This window comes from Astatotilapia calliptera, chromosome 23 (genome assembly GCF_964374335.1).
Source record: "Astatotilapia calliptera chromosome 23, fAstCal68.1, whole genome shotgun sequence".
In the NCBI taxonomy this organism is placed as follows: domain Eukaryota; kingdom Metazoa; phylum Chordata; class Actinopteri; order Cichliformes; family Cichlidae; genus Astatotilapia; species Astatotilapia calliptera.
In genome coordinates this window covers 42,964,762-42,987,819 of record NC_137443.1, presented here as the reverse complement: position 1 = coordinate 42,987,819, position 23,058 = coordinate 42,964,762, and the positions used below count along the sequence as shown (strand labels likewise).

General features: G+C 40.6%; 1 protein-coding gene and 1 long non-coding RNA gene across 6 annotated transcripts in view; both read right to left on the bottom strand.

Moving 5' to 3' along the window:
* LOC145423962 (protein NLRC3-like) overlaps positions 1–23,058 on the bottom strand; it is a 197,522-nt gene that overhangs the window by 57,038 nt on the left and 117,426 nt on the right. The gene's annotated exons all lie outside the window — the stretch shown is intronic.
* On the bottom strand, positions 14,017–21,412 carry LOC145423984 (uncharacterized). Its single transcript, XR_013904922.1, has 2 exons — positions 20,795–21,412; positions 14,017–15,477 (listed from the first exon to the last, which is right to left on the bottom strand). It is a non-coding gene; the product is annotated as an uncharacterized LOC145423984 (long non-coding RNA).

Here is a 23,058-nt window from a genome sequence, read left to right as displayed (position 1 = left end):
CTACAATATACATGTTTTACACACTCCTTTTGTTGTTGACATTTACAGGCTGTGTGCAAAAGGCCACACTCTTCAAATTCATGCCAACTAATATTTTTACGTCCAGTAGGTGTCCTACTAGAGCAAATGAAGCTTCAAGAAGCTTTGCGCTGGGATGAACCAAATGGATGAAAAGCTTCAGTGCTTCATGAAGCTTCATCTGCCCATCACTATTATATAGACAGTTACACAGAGGGAGACACAGAAAGCAACAACACAGGGCGGAACAAATGGACAGAGAAGACTAAACACAGAACAGAGTGCACAGAGAAACAAGGGGGGCAGGGAATCAAAACCTAGGAAGCATAGAATAACTCACAAACTAAACTCACATAATACAAAAATCACAAAGAACTGAAAACACTAGATCAGGAGACCCAGGACCCTGACAGATACGCAGACAAACCAGCAACTAACAGAGGCAAACACAAGGCTTAAATACACAGAGGGATAACGAGGCAATGAGACACAGAAGGAGGACACAGCTGGGAGTGATTGACAAGACGAGACAGAGGAAACGCAAACTAAACACACTGACATGAGACACGGACCTTCACAACAAAGCAGGAAATACAAAGACTGAACTTAGAGGTATAATAAAACACAGAACCAAAACGTAAGAATAAACAAAGATACATCATGAAATCAAAGATTAACAATACAAAACAGAAAACACTGAGTCACAGACCCAGGATCGTGACAGTTTTATTGAAAATATCCTTTTTATTTCTCATTGCACCCTGAAATGAAAGCATAGTACAAATAAGCAGTTGGAGTTAAAAATAAATCATGAAACACATTTATAGACCAAAGTTTATTCTAAACGTTTGACTGAACACACCCGTGGCTTCTGTCTACAATAGAAATCAAATATTCTCCCATATCTGTAGCAGATGTTCCCGTAAACGTGGACCTTGTAATAATAATAATAATAATAACTTTATTTATAAAGCGCTTTCAAACAAAGTGCTGTACAACTAAAGAGATAAATTAAATAAAAGCGATACATAGCAATACAGGTAAAAGACACAATACAAGTTAAAAACAATAAAAATGTAAAAACTAAAAGCCATAGAATTAAGACATGTAGGATCGGGTGAACAAATGTGTCTTCAACTTGGTTTTAAAAACCTCCACAGAGCAGCCTGCCGAATATCTTGTGGGAGGTTGTTCCACAGAAACGGGGCATGAAAAGAAAAAGCTCTCCAATTGTCTTTTTTCTGGCTCTAAGAACTTTTGGAAGACCAGAGTCCTGAGATCGGAGAGCACGAGATGGAACATAAAGGTGTAAAAGGTCGGAGAGGTATGAAGGTGCCAATCCGTTTAAAACCTTGTAGGTGAGCAGCAGGACCTTAAAATCTGCTCAAACCTGACAAGGTAGCCAGTGAAGACATCTCAGAACAGGGGTAATGTGCTCAAATTTCCCAGTTCTTGTTAAAATGCGAGCAGCTGCATTTTGCACCATCTGCAGACCTCTAAAACTTTTCTTTGGTAGGCCAGAAAGAAGAGCATTGCAATAATCGATGTGGGAAGACACAAATGCATGGACAAGAACCTCTGCAGTGTTGCTTGACAAAACTTGTCTGATTCTGGCTGATGTTCCTCTAATGATAAAAGGCGGTCTTTGTTATCTCTTTTACATGAGATTCAAAGGAGAGCACCAATGTCGAACCACACGCCCAAGTTTTTTACCTTGTTCCTGCAATTTATGACACTGTCATCAATTCTCAAGATCAAATTTTGGGACAAGTGCTGAAATTTGTGTGGCCCAATGACCATCAACTCTGTCTTATCAGTATTTAGGAGCAAGAAATTATCTGATAACCAGCCCTTAATTGCAGATAAACAACATTCTAGTTTAGAGACTTCAGCACAATTTCCAATGGTTAAAGGAACATAAAGCTGCAGGTCATCAGCGTAACAATGAAAGGTTACATTAAAAGAACGTAAAAGAACACCAAGAGGCAGCAGGTACATAGAAAACAGCAATGGTCCAAGTACGGAGCCCTGAGGGACCCCATGCCTCACTGCACAAGTCTCGGAGAGATCGTTTTTAAAACTAACAGTCTGAGACCTCCCAAACAGGTGAGATCTCAGCCATGATAAAACATTTCCTGTAATTCCAATAAAATGTTCAAGCCTATCCAATAAAATGCAGTGATGCACAGTGTCAAACACAGCACTTAGATCCAGCAGTAATAAAACTGAAGTGCGATTGTTGTCTGCATTTACCAGCAGATCATTTACCACTTTGACTAAAGCTGTTTCTGTGGAGTGATTTGGTCTAAAAGCAGACTGAAATGGTTCAAACAGATTGTTAGTTGACAGATGCTCAGTGAGCTGCTTAAAAACCACTTTTTCAAAGATTTTAGATAAAAAAGACAGATGTGAGATGGGTCTATAGTTTGCGACTAGGAGTGGGTTTTAATAATCGATTCATCGTTTAAAATCGATTCTAGCTTGGATAACGTGATATCGATTCATTAAAATCCTGAATCGATTTTTTTAATATAATTTTATTTTGCCCGAAACGCCAGAATCTCAGGTTAAACCTCACAAAACTTTAACAACCACCAAACAGCTGAAACAGTGAATGAGAGCAGGAACACGGATTCTGCACAAAGACGTAAACACAAAGCTCGGAGCCGCCGACGCATCAGAATCAGTGAGATGTCGCCTTTCTCACCCGACGGGACGGACACGGTCGGGGCTGAAAGCCGACAGCTCGCTGATTCTGATGTTTCGGCGGGTCCACGCTTTGTGTTTACGTCCTTTTTACGCTGATTCTAAAGCTGTTAGTTTTATCTCTCTCCAAACAATATTGACTGAACCAGCAGCAAAAGAAGATCCAAACTACGCTTCACATAAACATCGTCATGAACTCACTCTGACTTTTGCTGTTTTGCTTCCACCAGGATAAAATCACACTTCATGCACAGCTCTCTCTCTCTCTCTCTCACAGTTTCCTGTCTAAAAATCTGTTTTCTGCATTATTCGCTTGCTTGTTACGCACAAGTCTTCTGTTGTTTACAGCGCTTTCGGCCGCTGTTTTTTCCTTTTACTTACTTCCGAAAACAAAACCTAATTTCTGCTGTTCAATACTGAACAAATTTAAACTTTTTAAAATTATGCAAAATGCAAAACGCTCAGCTGTGTCTCTACTAAAACCGCTGTAACTTCAGAGGTAACGTTCATATGTTGATTAATGGTTTTCTTTTGTTTTTGATGTACTGCAGAATATTTTTATAAAATCCCAGAACAGGAAAACCACCTTCATGTTTTTCTGTGTTTTATCTTCAGCTACTTTGACACAAAGGCCTCTGCTGTGATGCTCACACCTTTGATAAAGCCTTGCGAGTGTCAGCTTCCTTTTTATAGATACAAAAATATGTAAATATACTGATCTGAATTATAATATTTCTGACTGTCTGAGGCAAAATTTCCCAGATTCAAATCGAATTGAATCGAATTAATTCAGAACCTTGTGAATCGGAATCAAATCGATTCTAGAAATCAGTGACGATACCCTGCCCTATTTGCGACCATGTCAACATCCAGTCCAGGCTTTTTCAAGATTGGTACTACCACAGCTGATTTAAAACATTCAGGAAAGACTCAATGAAGTATTTAAAAGAAACAGAATGTAGGGTCCTAATACTGACCTCAGTTCCTTTATAGCCCAGGCTGGTAGAGGATCCAAAGAACAGGTTGTACATCGAGCTGCTTTTACAACCTTACTTAATCCAGAAAGGGAAATAGAGATGGACCAATGCGATATTACGTATCAGTCCGATACTGATGTAAATTACTGTATCGGATATTGGAGAGAAATTAAAAATGTAATCCGATCCATTAAATATCAAAAACTTGCGACATGGCGTAACTCGGCTCATAACCGTAGCACGTCGCAGCAGTATGCGTCACGTGATAGAGCGGCTGCGTGGATTTGGAGCCTCGCTACCAACCAGCATTTCATCTCTGAGGAAGTTATCCCAGAGAGAAGTAAAGCAAGTGTGTAAGTTCATCTCTGAATGTTTGTAAAGCATCCCCGCGTTAAGCTTAATAACCGATATATGGAGCGACTGCCTCTTCTCTCTCCCTCCCTCTCCTGCTGCTACTTCAATTATGAAACTGATCAATGATCAGCTGATCGGCTTTTCTGTCGTGAGTCCGTCTCTCTTGTTTGTTTTTGGCCCACTTTGCACCAGAAAGAGGAAACCAGCAGCTGAACAACAGCAGCACGTTTAAGCTTGATAAGCTGCTGTTAGAATTTATTTAATATTACTTTCTACACCAGGAGTAGGGATGGGTATCGAAAACCGGTTCTTGTTGAGAACCGGTTCCCACTGTTTCAATTCCTTGGAATTGTTTGCCATTTTTGCAAACGATTCCCTTATCGATTCCAGTCGCCCCGAATGACGTCACCACGTTGCGGAGCATCATTTACCTGGCAGGAAACACGGCGGCTCAAACACTCAAAAGTTTGGTTATACTTTACGAGAACGGATGACAACAGGGGAACTTGCAATACTTGCAAAGTAGATATTTCATTTAAGGGAGGAAACACTACGAATAGGGCTGCTCGATTATGGCAAAAATGATAATCACGATTATTTTCACTGAAATTGAGATCACGATTATTTGACGATATTTATTTAACCCTTTAAGACCTACTATAGAACCAAGTCCACCAGAGCTTTTTTTTTTTTTTTTTACATGCTGTAGTGCCATTTGTGGGAGCATTTCAAGTTGCTATACATCAATACAACTGTTATAGCCCATATTTTAATAATATGTATGCATTAAGTCCATAGTAATTACATAAATTGCAAAAAAGTGCAATAAACTACAAAAAAAATTGAAAATCGCTTTTGTTTTGTTTACATATATTTCTACTTGGAGAAATTTAAGAGGTTTATCCCTCAAAACTTTAAATACAATAAAGTTGCAAAAAATAGTTTACAACAACAGGAAATTTATTTTGAGTGTCTTCATAGTTTTATTTTGGAGATACAGCAATTTTTATATACTGCAGGAAAAACAAAAAACAATCCTATGATGCAAATTTGCAAAGAAAACAGCATGTGCATCATTTCACTGTGGGAAGTGTTACGAACGGCTGATGGATCGGCAAAGCGTGTTTCTGGAATATTATGTTTTTGTTCCTGCAAGCGCTTTTTATGCAATTTTTGCAAAGCTTTATGTGGAAGGAAACCGTGACCGAGGACAAGCTGATGGCATCAGATATAAGTACAACTCCTCCGGTTTCATATGCAAAACAAATTATTGCGCTAGCTTACACGGTTCAGGTTCTACAGGGATTTAAAAATAGTTACACAACACGGAGCGTGCTGCTCTGACCGGATTTAAAGGGTTAACAATGACTTTAAAAAATAATATAACATAGTGTGCAACACCACTGAAGTTGTTTTTTTTTTTACCTCTTTTCAACCAACAGCAGTCACTCTCCTCTCCAAATAACTCCTGCTTAGCTTTCCGAGCTTCCCTCGGGTCCTCTTAATCAGCGGTCTCCAACCTTTTTTGCGCCACGGACGGTTTATGCCCGACAATATTTTCACGGACCGGCCTTTAAGGTGTCGCGGATAAATGAGGGAGGGGCTAATAATCGGCTCAGTCATTTTTAATGATCGTTGAAAGCCCAGATCGTAATCGTGATTAAAATTCGATTAATTGAGCAGCCCTAACTACGAATATGCAAAAGCATAATTGTAGGCAGGGACATTACTGGATATTCTTGTGTAATTGCTACATAATAATTTATCTTATACTTTGTTATTGCAACAGAAGAATATTTATTTTATTATTTTACATTTACAATTTCTTTCCCCGGGGACCCTGTGACATCCCATTGAAGAGCCGTAGGCTGTGGATCTCTTAAGATCTCACGGTTGGGTTTGTAAGGCCATGTTACTTCTAAATTTCTATCTTGTTCAAAGAGAAGATATAAAACAAAGTTCTAAGCTAATCGACCTTAGTGTTCTCCTTTTTTAAAAAGAATCGATAAGAGAATCGATAAAGAATCGAATCATTAAACAGAATTGAAAATGGAATCGGAATGGTGAAAATCTTATCAATACCCATCCCTAACCAGGATCCTTTTCTACGTAGCTGACGGCTGGTAACTGTGCAGGGGCGGATCTAGCAAAGTTTAGCCAGGGGGGCCGATAGGGCATTAACAGGGAAAAGGGGGCACAAAGACATACTTTTCTCTCTTATTCTCATTTAAAATGTCTCGCTTTTAATAAATAATTATCTGAATCTTACACCCAAAGTTTTAATCTGATGTAAAATGTATAGAAGTCCATTACTGTATATAGTAACTGTTAAGTCTAATATACCCTAGTAAGCTATAGTACTTTTTCCTTTGGGAAGGTACCATCTGTGCAGTCTGCAGTTCTGTTGAAGAAAGATGTTGAATATATTTAATTATTCTTGAAAAAGAATTTATTTCTGTGCATTTTTTTCACACTGCATCAAATTAAAGTTGATTACGTCAATTAAGCATCATGAGGTGGGGGGTGGTTCCCTATTTTTTATTTATTTATTTTTTTGCTGGGAGTTTTAGAGCCCTATTAGTTAGGTTGCTTACTCTTTAAAATACCAGAATAGGGAGGATGGAGTAGGTTTAAGTTTATTAGATTGATAAAAAAGCAAGATATTAAAAAAACTGTTTTATTGATTAAAAAATACACTATATCGGATTCATATCGGTATCGGCAGATATCCAAATTTATGATATCGGTATCGGACATAAAAAAGTGGTATCGTGCCATCTCTACAGGGAAATAACCTTGAAGTCAGAGAACAGTTTATTAGCACCAACAGGCAAAGCAGCTGAGTAGTCTAAAGAATCTGATTCCTAAGTGTTGCAGCCCTGTCTCTGAAAAACGTAAGAAAGCCATGAGCTATCAAATTAGAGCAGCAGAGAGTTGACTTACTCTCTGTAAGCTGCGACACTGTGTTGAATAAGACTTTTGAGTTATGTTTATGGCTCATGATGAGATTTGAGAAATAATTTGCTTTCGCTGTCGACATCGCTGATTGAAGAGAAGACAATGAGTCCTTCCAAGCCTGGAGAAATACTTCTAGTCTGGAAGATCTCCAGTGACGCTCGGCTTTTCTACAATTTCTTCTCAAGTTCAGAACCAAGGCATAGGGTTCCTTTTTTGGGCATTTCAACTTCCTTACGGGAGCAACAGAGTTCAGTAGTTCAAGAAGTGTATTATTAAGATTCGCAGTCAAGGTGTCCACACATAACTCCTGGGTAAAAATAGGGTCCAACACATCAGGTAGATGTAATTTAACTCCAAGCAATGCTTCGGGGCTAATATAACGAGATGATCTGAGGGGCAATTTTCCCCTCTCAGAAGCTGGAAATTTAGGGATTAAAGTATCAAATAAAATTGCTGAGTGGTCTAAGATAGGTAAAACACAATTTTCAGTCATTGATACATTCAGCCCGTAGCCCAAGACAAGGTCTAGGGTGTGGCCCTTACGTGTTGGCCCAGACACAAATTGTGTGAAGTTTAAGGAATCAATTACATTTAATATTTGACCAGGGGTTTATCCTCACAACATAGATGAATATTAAAGTCCCCCACTATAAGAATCCTTCCATAGTGAGTGATAAAACATATACACATATATATACACACACACACACACACACACACACATATTTCCAGTCCTGTGGTCTCAGCCTCAGATACTCAACTAATCAAAGTGATGTCATGACAAAAATGAATGACCAACAAAACATTTTTCTCCTTCATTTCTGTCACACAAAGCTATATGTAACGTAACTCGCGGTTAGTATCATGGTTGCTAGGCAACCTGAACAGCGCGACGCAGGCTAGACTGTCCCATTTCACAAGCCTCTCACTTCCGCACTTCTCGTACTTATACACTCAACAAAAATATAAACGCAACACCTTTGTTACTGCTCCCATTCCCCATGGGATGGACGTAGAGACCTAAAATTCATTCCAGATACACAATATAACCATCCCTCCCAAACAGTGGTCACAAATCAGTCCAAATGTGTGGTAGTGGGCACATCTGCCATATTGAGATAATCCATCCCACCTCACAGGTGTGCCACATCAGGATGCTGATCTGACATCATGAGTAGTGCACAGGTGTACCTCAGACTGCCCACAACAAAAGGCCACCCTGGAATGTGCAGTTTTTTGCGCTATTGGGGGTCTGGGGACCCAGAACCGGTCAGTATCTGGTGTGACCACCATTTGCCTCATGCAGTGCAACACATCGTCGCATGGAGTCTATCAGATTGTCAATTGTGGCCTGTGGAATGTTGGTCCACTCCACTTCAATGGCTGTGCAAGGTTGTTGGATATTCGTGGGAACTGGTACACGCTGTCGTATACGCCGGTCAAGCACATCCCGAACATGCTCAATGGGTGACATGTCCGGTGAGTATGCTGGCCATGCAAGAACTGGGACATTCTCAGCTGCCATCTGCCCTGAACAATGTGAACCATGATTCATCCGTGAAGCGCACACCTCTCCAACGTGCCAGACGCCATCGAATGTGAGCATTTGCCCACACAAGTCTGTTACGGCGACGAGCTGGAGTCAGGTCAAGACCCCGATGAGGACGACGGGCATGCAGTTGAGCGTCCCTGAGACGGTTTCTGACAGTTTGTGCAGAAATTGTTTGGTTGTGCAAACCAATTGTTCCAGCAGCTGTCTGGGTGGCTGGTCTCAGACGATCTTGGAGGTGAACCTGCTGGATGTGGAGGTCCTGGGCTGGTGTGGTTACACGAGGTCTGCGGTTGTGAGGCCGGTTGGATGTGCTGCCATATTCTCTGAAACGCCTGTGGAGACGGCTTATGGTTGAGAAATGAACATTCAATGCACGGGCGACAGATCTGGTTGACATTCCTGCTGTCAGCATGCCAATTGCACGCTCCCTCATTGCTTGTGGCATCTGTGGCATTTTGCTGTGAGACAAAACTGCACATTCCAGGGTGGCCTTTTGTTGTGGGCAGTCTGAGGTACACCTGTGCACTACTCATGATGTCAGATCAGTATCCTGATGTGGCACACCTGTGAGGTGGGATGGATTATCTCAATATGGCAGATGTGCCCACTACCACACATTTGGACTGATTTGTAACCACTGTTTGGGAGGGATGGTTATATTGTGTATCTGGACTGAATTTTAGGTCTCTACGTCCATCCCATGGGGAATGGGAGCAGTAACAAAGGTGTTGCGTTTATATTTTTGTTGAGTGTAGTACGCACCGTACGTAGTGCGCGTACTTCAAGCGTGCAGACCCTGAATTGGGACACAGCTGTAGACTCCTCCGAATGCAGCTGACAAATGCGTCCTCCTTTTCCCCGAATTTGAAGGATGGGTCCGGTGTGTCCTTCGTAGCCTACCATATCCCAGAATTCATTGCGCAGCCCAGCCAAACTCCAGTTTCCAACAATGGTGGCCGCTACTAAGGTTTTTTTTGTTTGTTCGTTTTTAAAACTTTATTTACTTTATTTACAAACAACAGTATAACATACAAGGCACCATCATTAATCCGAATATGTAACATCCTTGGTTGAGCATTATAGCAAAAAAAACCCCAGAAAAAAAAAAAAAAACAATAAACACAAAGCTAAAAGAGTTAGTACAAAAAGAAAGAACAGTCATTGAAGGATTTGAACCAAAGGCAAAAAATACCATGAGCAAAAAAGGGCAGTCATGATTATAAAATAGGGAGGTTTCTTTTTTTTAACATAGATTAAACTCATTAAATAAAACAACAAGTTTATGAGCTTTCTTGTTATTCACAAGTTTCAGCGATTTAGCCCAGAGTCTAAAGTCATTCAGCCATCTGTTTATACATGGTTTAGCTTTAAAGTATCTGCATTTGTGAAGAAAAAATTTTCCCATTAACAAAAACGTCCTAATCAACAGGTCAAAATCTGCATTCTCAGCAAGTATTCCAAACTTTATTACTGTCACCGTCAAATGTGGTAACTGAATTCTCCTGGACTGTAGCCAGCTCCACATGTCAGTCCAGAAGGAGTGCACTGATTCACAGTAGAAAAACAAGTGATCCAGACTTTCAATATCATTTTCACAAAATGTGCAGGCGTTCACATCTAAGTTAAATTTCCCATCTTAAGAATTCATTGGTTGGATAAACCTCATTAATGATTTTAAAGTGAACCTCTTTTACTTTAGGGGAAAGAGGAAGTGAAATATACTTTTTTCTTATCGCCTTAACCTCCATGGTCTCAAATTCTTTAAGGATATAATTTCTTTTTACCGGATTAGGGAAAACTTCATTTATCAAAATATTCCTGACACCTTGTTTGTAAACCTGCTGTCACCAAATTCAACTCCAGCTATGCAGAGCTGCCTCAGTCCAGGAGAAATTTTAGAGTGCACAATATCTTCTTTTATCCTTGATCTCAAAGGGACTGGGATGGCTTTCACTAAGGATTTATATCTCTTAGCAGTACATCTTACATCAAATTTCTCACAAAACGTCTCATGTTTTAATAAGACCCCATTATCATCCATAAAATGAGCTACAGCCCAAATCCCTTAAGATCTTCCAGTAGAGAAGGACCTGCTGATGGAAAGCTGAGAGTTTAACAGGTAACGAACTGCAATCAAAGTCACAACGTAACAAAAAGTCTATTCCACCCATTTTGCCAAAAATCACATTGGGAATAATGTTCCAAAAGGAATTTTTGTTCCTAATGAAAGATCTTAACCATTTCAGTTTCAGTACACCATTCATAACATCAAAGTCAATGGCATTAGCCCCACCCTCTTCATAATTCTTAATCATATCACTTTTCTTTATATAATGACATTTGTTCCTCCATATGAACCTAAAATTAAGATTATTTATAGATTTAATTAGTTTTGGAGGTATGGGCAGAGAAAAGGCTGGATAGATTAGTCTGGACAGACTGTCCATTTTGGTTAGCAAGATTCTCCCAAACAGAGTTATGTCCCTTTGCAGCCACCTGTTTAAAATTGACTTACACTTTTCTATATTGGCACAGATATTCTTATTTTCTGTTGATGTCTTATCCTTGCAAATTACAATGCCCAGATACTTCACCCCTTTTTTTATCTGTATATTATCTATTGCTTGCAGGGGACACTCATGCAGAGCTAGAATTTCGCATTTATTAATATTCAGCTGTAGGCCAGAAGCTTTGGAGAAGTGGTTGATCGCCTGCAAGGCTAAAGGAATCTGGTCCTCATTTTTTAAAAACAGGGTGGTATCATCTGCGAGCTGACTGATTATTATCTGTTCACCCATCACAGTTAACCCCTCAATGTGACTGTTTTTAATCAAAATAGACAACAGCTCAGCAACCATGATGAACAGAAGTGGTGAGCTGCTACATCCCTGCCTTATCCCTCTATTAACCTCAAACCTTGAACATGTACCATGTTCTAGCAAAACAGAGCTGTTAATGTCATTATATAGCATCTCTATAACATTGATAAATTCCTGTCCAAAACCAAAAGACTGCAGAGTTTTTAATATGAACGTATGTTCAACTGAGTCAGATGCTTTGTAAAAATCCATGAACAGGATGTATGCTCTCTCTTGGATTATTTCACTGTACTCAAGGAGGTCCAAAACCAGCCCAATATTGTTATGAATTAGTCTTCCTTTCAAAAAACCTGATTGTGTTTCACTGATAATGTTTGAGATGCCTTTCTTTAGCCTCTCAGCTACAGCTCCAGACAGGATCTTATAGTCAGTGTTTAGTAAGGTGATGGGTCTTAAATTGTCTAAAATTCTTTTATCCGTACCCGATTTAGGGATCAGGGTTATCAGCCCTTGTTTCATGCTTGGCATCAGTTCTTTTCTCTCTATCGATTCCTTTAATGCATCAAACAATAAAGTTCTTAGGTCCTTCCAGAAGAATTGATAAAAATTAGTAGTGAGTCCATCTGTCCCTGGGGACTTGTTTAATGCCATTTTCATGACCACCAAATCCAGTTCCTCAATTTGGCAGCCGCTACTAAGTTTTAAAATTACTCATACTAATCTTTCTGGGTCACAAAATAAACTTTTAACATATTTTCAGGCGAGAAAGTTGCTGTGTAAACATCAAATATCTGCTCGGTTTATCAAGATACCGCATATTTGCAAAAGTGCTTCGACGTTTTCGGAGACGTCTGCTACCCACCAGCACTATAGCCAGCCGGGAGCTCGAGGGTCAGTGAAGCCGCCGAGAACGGCACAACTCCCGGCACATCGTTTTCAGATCACCGCGGACTTTCACTACTCAGGTTAAACGTGATATATAAGTCCAAGGCTGTGCAGAGACGTTTAAAGGGGCGGGTGCTCAAAGTTAAAAAGGGGCACATTGAACCAGGCTGAATAACAACAACACACATTCATCAAGAATCTAATATGGGATCGCATCATACTATATCACTGTTGTGAGGTGGCGACAAGGCAAAGCAAACGTAGCCGATGTTTTACCTGATGGGTACAATGTTGCTGTTGAGGTGTTTCTGCTGCTCCCGCTGCTGATAGTGCTGGAGGGCAGGGCTGTGTTGATCTGAGACTGTAGACATTAAAAAGTCCATAGGAGAGATGGTAGCTGATTAAACAAGTGTCATGAGATAATAACAAAATGCAAAGATTGGTGACAGCGCTTGGAACCATAAGGCAACAAAAAACTGTGAGAAATAAATTAGGCTCTGCCTGTGAATCACTCTTTGCTTCTCTTCTTCCTTCCATCCCATCATTTCATATATCACTCTCCACTTGCTGTCTATCTGAGAACAAGGCACAACTTGCTATTGCAATAAACTATAATCTAATTATCCACACCTAACAACTCTTGCACTTAATCTATAATAAAATGATGACAGAAAAATGTTATAGCCCTGCCTTTAGTAGCCTCACACAGCTCCTACTGTTTCCTCCTCATGTCCTTACCAGCCATGTCTGGACAATGTTATATCATGAGTAATATAATACACACACAGTGACATTTTAGACCTTCTTCAGAATACTGTATATACTATGGGCATCATGGTGCTGATCCAGAATCCTTACATATTTATTACTAGAGCTACAATAATAAAGCAATGAGGAGGGGGAAGTAATAAATATGAAATAATATCATTATGATGATTCCATTTGTTTCACTATCCACTCTGTGCAGGGCAAAGCTTATTACATTTTTAAACTGTAGAGATACAATAATTTTTTCTGCTGTAAAATCCAAATTTTGTCTTATTTAAAATATAAATCTAATATAATCTGCTTCTTAATGTATGTTTTTTAAAATACAGCGTGTGATTTTTAAAATATTATAATAATGCATAATTATGTGGACATGCATATTAGATCGTTTTTTAGTGAAATATAATCCCCCCAGAAAGGCAGGAAAAGCTCTGTAACTTACTTTAAAACTAAATATGTTCCCTAAAACGGTGACAGAGCTACAGACCCATGACAGCCTTACACAGGTAGCCAGCAGCTATGACCAGCACTACATGTGCAGTTAATACAAGGACAGGTAATGTTTGTCACACTGTTGCACACACAGCACGCTCGTTTGTTTCAGTTCGTCAAATTGCCACAAGACAACTTACCAACGTGTACGTAATAAGCCAATACTCCTGTGTGCTACACACTACAGTGTACGCTGTACACCTACTTACTGGTTTTGTCGCATCAGTCTGTGTCTCTGAGTTAACTTGTGTTTCTCCTACAGCTCCGGACTGCAAAAAATGCGCGTGCTCTTTGTGAGCTCGTTCCCGGCTCGTAACCAGCGCGTTCTGCCGTTGAAGGATATAAAAAAAACAACAACAGCAATAGAATAATATTAAACACAAAGTGAACCCGTCTTCCTTCATTAAATAGGTTCTTTTAGATGTTAAGGAGGAATTGACTTAACCAGGCTGGCGGAGAATGAAGACAACCGGACACCTGCAGCAGATGGGGGAATCAGTGAACTTTTATTGAGACAGAGACAACCTCTCAAACAGCTCACATCAGGAGATTCCCAATATTTGCTGTGAGGATGGGTATATATTCTCTAAAACTTACAGGAGGGGGTTGTGAGGACAGTGCTGCATTAGCAGAAAAACAACTCCATAAAAGGAAAGCGGCCTTGGGTGTTCTAGTCTCTTCGCTTGCAGATATCTTGCACCTGCAGAATGAGGCGATCGCTTCTTATCGCTCTCAAGGCCAAAGTCGTGAGCACATTTTTATTACACAGTTGCACAGTAACTTTAAAGCTGAACAATATTTAAAGCTGAATAATGTTTGATCAGATTATATTTTCTTCAAATCCCCCTTTTGACCCATCTTAAATGGGTCAACACACAAAAATAAGTAACATTCAAAGGAACACAGAGACGTGTCGAAGCCTGGCTCGAAAAACTCCTCGGGTCTTATCATTTGTCTTTATCTGTCATTGCAGATGAGGAGAAAAGAGTCCAGGCACCACCCTGCCCAGGGGTCGGCTGCAAGCAGTCTCGGTTCCCGATGAAAGCAGTAACAGCTGTCCTGCACACACGGATACAACGAGTTAGTGCAACCAGGGTAGAGACACCAAATTAACAGTTCCTGTAACCCAGCAACTAAAAAACATAAGTAATGATAAAAATGTGGAGAGTACAGAGTCTACTATAATAATGAGAGATATAAACGTGAAAATGTGAAAGAATAAATCAACCGTAAAATAAACTCAGAACGGTAACTGCTAAGGACATTCAAAAGTGAATATGGTAAAACGTGAGGAAGGGGTGTGGAAAAAAAACAATTTATATCCAGTGGTGGGAGTACACATTCGCTCAGGCTTAAGTCCGGAGACCCTGAGAACATCGCTTAACCCTCACAACCCGACCAGACACAGTTCAACCAGATATATCCTTCAAGAGGAAGTGGGTGAGGGAAACAATTAATAACAAGCCTAATACAAAACACCACAGAGAAACAACCATTCTAGAAGAATTTAAACAAGAGAAAGACGATAATGTTCGTCACCCTCACGATCAGAGTTTTCATCATCCGTTGGCGAGGAGGTAACCGTGTCTCGTTTCTTTCTAAATGGATCGGGCGTGGGCAAAACTGGAGAGGAAGTGGTGGGCAAGACCCTAGGGGCTACATTTGTCAGATTGGGACTGTCAGAAGGGGGCGAAGCTTTTGAACTTGAAGGTGTCAGAAGTGTCGGGGGCCCTTCACAGATCAGGATTATGCCAATGGGAATGAGACCCAGGGCCAGGAAGCAAACAAAGACGCAACATCTTTGCCTGCCTGTCATTTCAGGGGGAAAGGGCCAAGACATGTTTACTTAGCTTGGATGTCGTCTAATAGAGGATGATGGGGCACAGAAAGGTGGTCCAGTTCCCCCCACCTCGCCAAGGGCGTGTTCTAGGAGTTAAAGAGCAACAACCTGAGAGAGAGAGAGAGAGAGAGAGAGAGAGAGAGAGAGAGAGAGAGAGAGAGAGCGAGAGAGCCCCTAATGGCCAGTTAGTGGGCTCTAGGTCAAACTGTCCCCAAATTTGTTATTTGTTATTATTACTTGTTTTCATGTCACTTGTCTGTTTTCTACTGCACCCCTCTCACCAAAGCAAAGCAAACATTAGCAGCACATTGACCGTAGTCAGGCATCCTCATTCCATAGGTGCTATAAAACATTTCCTGTAAATACAGTGTAATAGCATCCCCAACTCCTAACCCATAAACACCGTTTCTTCACACATCCGCCCAGAAATCCTGTAATAGAAAAACATTAAAACTGTAACCCTGTAGGGAAGAAAATGTAAATGGTAACGCTGCGCAGTTACCTCTGTAAGCAACACAAGACACAAAAATGGCATTTACAGGTTCACTCATCCTCGAATATTTTGTCATCCTTCTACTCCTGTAAAAGAAACCCACATAAATTCATCCACCCTTTTATCCTATCTAGGTGGAGGTGGTTAACCTTGAGTCATGGTCAAGTCTTGTCATCTTTTACCAGTCAGTCCGTTTGTTTTTATTCCCAGTCTTTCATCCATTCATCCGTTCTTTGCTGATAGTGAAACCTGTCGTCGCATCTAGTTTCCACACTCAGCAAAATGACGTCATCTCAAAAAGAAACAAGAACTTGAGTTTGGATTACCTCGCTGAATCCTTTTTTAAACAGGGACTCTCGTTTCTAATTGTCCCCACAAGTGTTTCCTCCAGAACCCATTTCAATGCGGAGAAACTCACTTACAACAATTTTCTCGCCGACGTGTAATGCTTGTAATGTGCAGATCTGCTTAAAGAAAAGATTCACAAACAAAAATCAGTAAATATAAAACAAAATAAAATGAAAAATAACAAAAACAAAATGCAGACGCCCGGGTCTTAGGACTTGTCACTGAATATTCTTCCCATCAATAAAAATACCAACCTAAACCTACACAGAGTCAAATCAACACCACCTCAACCTTTTCATATTCATAAACCTATATGTTTTGCGTTCGTGAAACAAAATTGAACCATTAAGTAAGTTGAGCTCTTGAAATGTTTTAATTCTCTTAATTCTGCCAGTTTATTTCAACACTTATTCAATGACTTTTATTCAACTGCTACTTGGTCACTCGACTTTTACCTGTTCAAATTGCCTAGGGTTCAACAAAGTCTAGATCCCCGTTATCATGAAACTTGAACGGTGTACGATGATTTACTTACAGTAATTTAGAATCATCACTCAACCTAGCTCTACTACTGGCACTGCGCGACTTTTCTCACACTGGAAACCAGAATTTAGTACAGAACTTTAATGCCTCAGGCAATCGTGCTCAAGGGCTGTCCCCCCTTCTCTTCTTCTTTGTCCGTGTGTTCCTCCTTTATTAAATCTCCATCACAATGACGTGGCGCTCTGAAATAAAACTCACACTGTTAATTCCTCGTTTTCACTCTGCACCACTGCTCAGAGTGTTTTCTTTTCTTTTTAGTGTAGAGTAAACAATTAAGTCGAGGCCTTAAGCCCCAGATATCTCGCACGGGCATCATTTTCATAACCAAACCGCTCCGGACTCTGCTCCCCAGACCACACAAATGCCCTCTGGGCTTATTATTATAGCAAATTCTGTATTTGACTTTGTTGTGTGCAGCATTGAGCCTTTGTCAGTAAAGCATTCTTCATTGCAGCAGCTGGAGCATTGTGTGTCACTTCTTAGTAAATTAAATCAACATTTTGATTTTAGTGCATGGGTATGTATCAGTTTTTACTCCCTCAACAAGTGCATAAGTGTTCATGTGTGTGTTTCCCTTCATTCTAAGTAGGCGCATGCAGAAGTGTGTGTTCGTGTGTTGGTATATGTTTGTGTTCATCACCTTCCTGTTCTGTAGTTTAGGTAAACCAGCGGCCTGACGCATGGCCTAGGGTCCTCCCCTCCTCTTTGGGTCTGTTTATGTTGTCCTTACTTTGCTCCACGGCCCTCTGCAGCTCTGCTGTTCGGCTCTTCTCAGAGGTCAGCATCCTTCTGCTCACCGTCCCTTTTCCTCCGGGCTTAATGCGCGTCTCGTCACAGCTCTGTCAGCTGACGCAGCCTGGGAATTTCCCCCGTGTAGTGAAACGGGCTTTAGGTTTAGTGCTCTCCGTCTCTGCTGCATGAGATCACTCTTTTGCAGCACTGTTGACATCCTCAAGTTGTTGTTGTGAGTCCAGCTGCTGTGGCCTTCAGGGGTCAAAGGGTCAAAGATGGTCGCGGAGAGGGCAACGATGGTAGAGGGGAGGGTAGGAGTCCAGGTCAGCTTCGGCTCTCAGAAAAAACAAAAACAAAACAAAACAGGCGAACAGGAAAATGATGTTGTGTTGGCTGTGCTGTGTTGGCTGTGTTATCCCGAGAGGGGAGAAACAACGAGATCTCGTCTCCCCCCTTTTTTGTTTTTGTTTTTTTTTTTTTTTTTTCACCATATAATCAACTCATAACCCCTCAAGTTGACAGGACAACACAGGTACGTGTTAAAATTCTTAAGATCCTGTTTAGAAACCTAAAAAGGAATTTCCTATCATTCAGTAGTCATTTGTCTTAAACAATCAACAAAAACATGTCCCAAGTCGACCCTTTTAACCACTAAATTTGTCGTGTCCTCACTTAATCCTCAGACCAGTGTCTTTGTCTTTTGACGTTACGTTGTTGTCCTGCAACCCAAAGCGTTTAATTGTCAGTAATGTATAAACTATATCATTTAAAAACAGGTGTATGTTAAGTGTCGCTACTTTAACCTTGCATGTACGTGCACATGTATGTAAGCTGTTTCTTCATTGCATGTATGGGTGCGTCTGTATATGGGTTACTTTAACTTTTTCTCAAACGAGGCATTTCTCTAACACGCACATGTGTCTGTTCCTCACCCTTCTCATATCTTTCTCTGGTTGTGTGTGGTTTTATTTGTTTCAGTGATTTACCAGGAACATCTTTTCCTTTTCTCCATGTCTTCCGCCAGAGGTTAACACTGGTGAGATTCAGGGACACAGCACCCAGAGCAGTTCAGCGAGAAAAACCCGCCTCAAACTACATTCTCTCTTTTTTGTTTTACCGGGAGGGGTGAGGACAACTCTGGTGTCCAGCCGTGAATTTTAGCCAAAGCTTGGCCTGTCTTCTGCTGCCGTACTCAGGCTTCCAGGTTAAGAAAAAACACCTGTATGAAGACACTAAACATACATTTAGTATTTGTATAAACATAACTGCCTAAATCATTGAACTCTTGAGGAGGGTGTATTTCAGAATCAGAATCAAAATCAAAAACTTTATTGTCATTGTCATGAGACCGACGACATTAAGAATGGTCCCCGATCATTGCATCATCCCTAGTAATATCAAATATAAAAAAACAATAAAATTCAATCAATAAAATAGATAGAATACTTAAAATACTAAGTATTCCCACCGTCGTGCTTCAGACCGTGCATAGATTAACACAAGAGTGGCATGGTGGACATTTTTGTAGTATTCAGATGTGTTATTGCAGTTGGATAACAGCTGTGTTTTGAGTCTATTAGTCCTTGCTCTGATTGCCCTGTACCGTCTGCCTTAGGGCAACAGTTCGAACAGGGAGTGGCCAGGATGTGAGGTGTCTTTTATGATGTTTTGGGCCTTTTTAAAACAGTGGGCGTTGTTTGACTCTTTACTAACTTTAAAACCCCACCATAACAATTTCTCACTGACAAACTTCTATGCATCCATTTAAACATGCGAAGCCAGCACAAAATCACACACATACCCCTACAGCAAAGCTTTAACATAACCACAATGCAACTCCTCCCTTAAACGGGAGAAATCACCCTGAATCAACCAACTCTATATAAAACGTCAAACAAAGATAAACCACAAACATTTCTACACTTCTGTGTCTTCCACGCAGCACAATAGGCAGAAAAACACCGATTACTCACAGTCTACAACAAAAGAAAAACCTGCTCTTTTCACAACTCTCACAGCTAAAGTCAAAACTCTTACCCAGTGCCTCTGAAATAATAAAAAAATCACCAAATACTCGATTACTCTTTTCACTCGCTCCCTCTCACTCCCTTCTTCCTCATACAGCATACACGCTCGCTCCCGCGGACCCGCTCGGCCCCGCGGGCTCACTCGGCCCCCACCTTTTTCCTCTCACAGAGACAGAGAGAGACCCTTTTCCTTTTTTTTTATTTCTCCAGCACACATACACACACAGAATCCCAACTGAGAGAAAGAGGGAGAGAAGAGAAAAGAGTTGTAGAGAGGAAGTTTTTTAGCAGGAGTTTCAGATCTAACAGATTTATACAACTTATTTACACACACCGGTAATTTATGTTCTATTTATTGATTTTAAAGGAGAATTTGGGCCAGCTGGGTTTCTGCCTCTGTTAGGCACTAACAGCTGGGGCGCTGCTTTAAAGGTGAGTCAGCACTGAAATATCCCTTCAGGTGTTACCAGGCTTCTACCAAACCGGAGTCTGGCGGGTAACCTTGCCTAGAGCTTCCTGATAGGGGTGCTAGTTGGTTGTCACCTTGTTCACACGTCTCATTCACACTTCATACATTACCTGCAGTCACTCATTACCCTCCTTATGTATGTAATAAATGTGTAAAAAAAATTCTATGTGTGGTGTATTATTTTAACCAAAAGAGGAACCTAGTTCCTTTAATTGTGTAATCTGTGAACACGGAGAACCAAACTGTCCTGCCCAGTGTTCCACAGCAAGCATTCAGCGTGTATTTATGTGTGTCCAATATCAAACAGAACATCAAAACATTTAAAACACTAAAATCATCGGGGTTTTAAGAAGAGATCCGTTTTCTCCTATTGATCAAAGGGACCCCTCCTTTGGACTCCAACCAGTGCTTCTCCTTTTAAGTTTTAGAGGATCTTTTCTAATAAAGTCCTCTGGGCCTTCCTAACCCTTCTGTAGTTTAGAGAATATTACTAAAAAATATTCTCAAGGCCTTTAACCTTTTAATTTGTTTAGAAAGGCGTTACTAATAAACCCTTTCAAGGTCCCAGACCTGCACTGAGGTATTTATCCGACACCGGAGAGCAACCCGTCGGCTGCAACCGTGGTCAGACCTCAGTTCACTCTTATCTTTATTCACTTATTCACTTATTTCTTATTCACTTATCTCTTATTCACTTGTCTGATTCTCAACAAGCCTTAAGTAAGCCAGACAATTTTGGTTATGAATTACTAGGAGTTTGGACACTAAGTATTTTATAATGTTCAATATAGCAGAAATAAAAGGTCTGCTTACCTTGTTTTTGTGTGCACACAGCTTTTGTCCAAACTCCGTTCACTCAGACCACGGCCGATTTCCTCCCATCCGTTCCAGTTGCCCTGGAGCGGATCCTGTTCGTGACGCCAATTGAAGGATATAAAAAAAACAACAACAGCAATAGAATAATATTAAACACAAAGTGAACCCGTCTTCCTTCATTAAATAGGTTCTTTTAGATGTTAAGGAGGAATTGACTTAACCAGGCTGGCGGAGAATGAAGACAACCGGACACCTGCAGCAGATGGGGGAATCAGTGAACTTTTATTGAGACAGAGACAACCTCTCAAACAGCTCACATCAGGAGATTCCCAATATTTGCTGTGAGGATGGGTATATATTCTCTAAAACTTACAGGAGGGGGTTGTGAGGACAGTGCTGCATTAGCAGAAAAACAACTCCATAAAAGGAAAGCGGCCTTGGGTGTTCTAGTCTCTTCGCTTGCAGATATCTTGCACCTGCAGAATGAGGCGATCGCTTCTTATCGCTCTCAAGGCCAAAGTCGTGAGCACATTTTTATTACACAGTTGCACAGTAACTTTAAAGCTGAACAATATTTAAAGCTGAATAATGTTTGATCAGATTATATTTTCTTCACCGTCAAGGGCGATCATTGGTTAAATGTGATCATGTGACTGATGCAAGCCAGATCCTTTTATTTAGCAAAACTGTGATTAATAGTATATATTATTGTTGAGGGGCACAGACAGGACTCCGCACGCCCACACACATAAAAATAAATAAATACATTTTTTTAAAAAGTTGCCTCAACAAAAGGGCACTTTGGGCACCCATCAGGAAAGGGGCGGGTGCTCAAGCCCCTCCAGCCCCCCCTGCACGTGCCTGTATTAGTCACTTAGACAACCTAAAAATGTTATTGTTTGGCTTTTTTCAGTGTTTTGTTTGTTCGTGAGTAAATCGGTTTGGCTGAGATTAAAGTTATTAGATTAGATTAGATAAAATAAAACTTTATTAATCCCTCGGGTGGGTTCCTCCTTGGTTTTTACACAGCTGAATAAACATCAAACAGAAAACTGATTAAACAGAAGTATGAGACGGTCGAGAATTTACTCCAGTGTCCTGTTATATTGCAGATAGCAAGGAGCAGACGGCCGAGTTTATTAAACTCCACCGAGACAGCGGTGACCCTAATCAGAAGGCTAGACCGTCCAATTTCCCCAGCCGTTTACTTCCGGCATATCCGACCTTCTGAGGACCCAGCCCACGTACGCCGCGAAGGCCGGGTCCTCAGGAGGATGCAGCCGATGAATTTTGACACTGTCACTACCCGATCCGTACCGGAAACCCGATCGGTACCCCGCATGCGCGAAAGGTGTGTACTTCCGGTCGAAGCATTTTACGATAGTTACAGGTCAGAGTACCTGTTAAGATGTTAAGAATAACAAGTATCTCTTAAAATGTTTCCGATAATGAAACATTTAATATAATGTAGACAAAAACAAAAAAATAAAAAGATAGTGACAGATCGGGACTCCCCATCCTTACTGCGCATGTGCAAAGTCGGACCGTACAAATTGGGTCTACCCGATCCGATCCGTACCGCGCATGTGCAGGGGTTTTCTTCTTCTTCTGTTCGTTTAATGGCAGTGTACTCCCCAGTAGAGCAGGGCGATATGGCCAAAAATATTTATCACGATATATATTTGAAAATTTGCGATGACGATATAACTGACGATATAATTGATGCGAGACAAAATACAACTCCGCAACATTACTAGCGCAAAAAGACAACCTTCCATTTCACTTAAACCTTTTCACTTAAACAAGAAGCTGGTTTTTATGTACATTAAAGCTTTATAAAAATGTAACAGTGCAAATGCAAATTCCTTGCTTAAAGTTTAACCAAAAGGCATTTCCAGTAGAAATGGGCTGACATATCCTGAGCATAACCATGTATAATATCCACTGAAGTTAAAAAGAGGTGCTTTGCAACATTAAACTGCAGTGTGCAGTACGTATTTTTCGGACCATAAGGTGCACGGGATTATAAGACACATTAAGCGAAACAAAGCAGTCAGATAAATCAAACTTTATTAAACTCATTCTTCTTGCTTCCTCCACTTCTGTACCATTGATTCATTAATGTTGAATTCTCTGGCAGCTGCTCTATTCCCATGTTGTTGCAGTATATTAATGACTAACCTCGTATTGTGGATGGATTATCTCAGTTGTTCTCCTGACTGAAGTTTGGTCCGTTTACAGCATCCTGCCATGCGATTGCA